This window comes from Lactuca serriola, chromosome 4 (assembly GCF_051521515.1).
Source record: "Lactuca serriola cultivar US96UC23 chromosome 4, Lser_US96UC23_V15, whole genome shotgun sequence".
NCBI lineage: Eukaryota > Viridiplantae > Streptophyta > Magnoliopsida > Asterales > Asteraceae > Lactuca > Lactuca serriola.
In genome coordinates, this window is record NC_136411.1 from 334997319 (window position 1) to 335001107 (window position 3789).

A 3789-nucleotide genomic window follows, 5' to 3' on the forward strand; every position below is an offset into this window, starting at 1 on the left:
CAAGAGTTCACGGCCGTGAACCCTTCATGTTGGTTCGTGAACCCTTAATCTTGGCCATGAACACTTCAAGTGTTCTTCATGTTTTTGGGTCGTGAACTCCTCTTATATGGTCGTGATCATCGTTCAACCTTCCATTTGTGGTTCTAACACTTTATTAAAAGTATTTCTTACTTCCTAGAGTTGTTTCCCTTACATATTAGTAGTTATAAACACTGATTATACGTCTATATATGTCAATATATTCCAAATAGGATCCATTTGTGCTCGGGGCTTCACTTAGCATATCAACCATCCTATATCATATCTTCAATCAAATCTCCAACATAAGGTGAGTTCATACCCCTATAATCTACCTTTTAAATAATTTTAAATGGTTTTTTTTTGTGGGGGGGGGGGGGGGGGATACAAGTTGAACACGATTTAATTGTGTTAATAATTGCATGTGATATCAATCAAATAAAAGATTTCCTTATGCTTTTAAGGATTATCAAATACTTCCATAATGACTTAAAAGTCACTTTAACTATTTTTAAGAATACCGGTAAACTCTTTTAAATGTTTTTATAACTCTTTAAACTTATAATAGTTACAATCATGTACATATATGTATAGGTACATAAATAAGACTTAAAGGGCTTAGGACTAATGAGTTTCCTTATTTCCTTTTCCTTTTTGGATGTGGGCTTAAGGTGGGGTTATTTGTCCAAAGGTCGTTTCCTTCTTAATTATATACATTATACATACGAGGATATAAAAGGCTAGTTCAATCGGTATCATTACCTTTGTATCATGCTGAGTAAAGGGTACACTCATGAGAAATCATGCAAATCAGATAGAACGTATAAATTATAACAGGTATAATTTATGAAACCAACGAGAAATCTATTTTCTAGATAAGTATATGAGGTTTAAATTACTTTGTCAAGAAAAGGGTAAAATTCGATCTTTACTCAAACTAAAATGTGATATTATGTATTCAGGACATAGTAATAATTGCTATGTTACATTCTTGTAACCAGAGTCTCCTGGAGGGAGAGCGGGCATTGTGTGTATAGATCTATATGGGAATGCCAATCCCACATCCCGACTGCTAGCTACAGTTCGACAGACCATCCATGGGGTGACAAATGTCACATATTCAGTTTAGACGCCAGTAGGTCGTCGTGTTCATTCTAGTCCAGCATGGTTACCACTTTATCATATTTTAACCCTAATTAACCAGGTTAATATTAGGGTAGTTATTCATCGGTAGTTTATATTTAAGAAATATTAATGTATTAATCACTTTCCACCAACAAAATGGAACGGTTTTATGGAGATTTAAAACTACTTATCAGAATGGTTTTATGGGGATTTAAAACTACTTATCAGAACGGTTTTATGGGGATTTAAAACTACTTATCATAACGGTTTTATGGGGATTTAAAACTACTTATCAGAACGGTTTTATGGGGATTTATGTAACAACCCGAAGTTAGTATCATTATTTGTAATCCTTTTCGTAAACCTTTTCGTTAACCCATTAGTCGTTTCCAAATTCGTTTCGGATTTCGTTATTAAATTAAGTCATTTATTTTTGAAATTGTTATTATGACTTAATGGGTGTCCCAACGCATTTAGAACTCATTTTAACACCCCATTCTAGTAATCGGAAATTTTTTAGAATTAACCATATCGGGTTACGGCAACTTGATCGGGTGTGAACAAAAGCCCCATATAACGTCGGTATCGGGTAGAATTCCATCGTGTCCAAATCTTAAACACTATTTAAAGAGGTTTAAGCTTCCATTTGAAGCTTTTTCTCTCTCTCACTACTCTCTCTCTCTAACCTCTCTCCTCAACCAAAGATCTAGGTCCAGAACTTCAATTTAAGGCTTCAAATCTTTAAGGTAACTTCCTTAACTCATAGTATAGCATCATTAACCTTCAAATTCATGTTTAAAATTTGGAAAAGGACCATCTTCATGAGTTTACGGCCCTGGAACATGCTTGGGCCGTAAACTCAAATAAAGTGGGTTTTTATGCCTTAAAACCCCTCCAAACCAACTTTGGGACCTAGACATGCCTTTATGGCTTACAAATTCGGACTTAGAAAACCTTAACCATGATTTTTGAGGAGTAAACATGAGTTTACTTCCCAAGAAGATGCTTGGGCCGTAAACTCATCATTCATGGAGAGTAAACTCAAAATCAAGTGTTTAAAAGCCAATTAAACACACCATTAGCTTTGGAATAAATCCTAGAACCAACCATAATCAGTTTGGAGGCCTTAAACATGATGAAATCCACTCATTTGAGTGTTCAGGGCCGTAAACTCCCCAAGAATGAGTTCCTGGTCCGTGAACTCACTTACACAAGTCATATGATGCTTAAATCTCATTCTAGGGCTTGTATAAATTATTTGAATCACATTTGATTGGTCTAAGGCAATTAAATCACCAAAATAAGAAAGATATAGGAGCTTACAGTCGTAAACTCCTTGTTTAGGGCTGTAAACTCCCTTTGATGGTGTTCTTGGTGATTTAATCCACTTCCATGCCTTAGATAAATTCATACCAACCCTCCTCAAGTGTTATCTTGCCATTTAGCACCATAAAACCCTCAACCATGAGTTCACGGCCGTGAACTCATGTGGTTAAACTGTTTAGGGCCGAAAACTCCATAAGGAGTTTACTCTTGAAGAGTAAACTCATTTCCCAAGTCCTACATGTCCGTAGATGTCACCCGGGTCACTCCAAACACTTGATTTGAAGTGTTTTCGCTCATTGGAGTGTATTATAATATCTAATTAGTGGTTTAAAGTCTAATTAGATTCATTTGTATATCATTTCATATTACATAGGAACCTCGCGTGTTATCAAGCCCCGAACCGAAGCTTAGCATCCAAACCGTCACATTTTCTCGTCTGGTGAGTTCATACCCCTACTCTTTTTCAATGTTTTTCACTGTTTTCAGGGGGAATACAAGCAATGTACAAGGGATACTTGTACTTAAAAACTTGTTTTACATGTGTGTGTTTCATAATTCATATGCTTTTAACACTTATACTCATAACAGGTAATCATTTGAACATGTTGAACACGTAAACATATTATTTGTGAAACATGTTATAAAATGTTGTATTTTATATTTTTCACAAATGGTTTTTCACGTTATATTAGTTAAAAGCACGACATTTAAACCTTTAACATAAAGTTTAGTACACTGTTTTGTCCTCGGTAACACTTCACAGAGATACAAGAGTGGAGGATTATTGTATTATTACTAGTAAATTTGTTAATCCTATATAATTGGAGACACGTCCTCGGTGAACACTCCACAGAGATACGTGAGTGGAGGACCGCATTTGTAACCAGAATCTCTTAGATAGGGAACGTGACTTGAGTGTATAGATCTATACGGGGTTGACTACCCTGCACCTGGCTGCTAGCTACAGCCGAACCGAAATGGTTCAAGGGTGACGAAAGTCATAAGTTGATGTGGACTACTTATTGCCATATCTAGTCTATTGTATGGTTATGGAACTCGCAATTAGGATAACAGAGATTTACTAAATAGTAATAATGAATAAAGTAATTAATTTACTTTGTATATATTAGTTTTATATACGTGTTAAAACTAATACATTTCACAAGGATAACCAGGTTTTCAGTATACATCTTTCACATTTGGTAACCAACATTCAGGAAAATATGGGATTTTCCTGGGGTAACATTTGTACATAACCAGAAACGTGTAACAATTCAGATAATTAAACTTTACAGTTCACAAGGGTAAACATGATTTTCA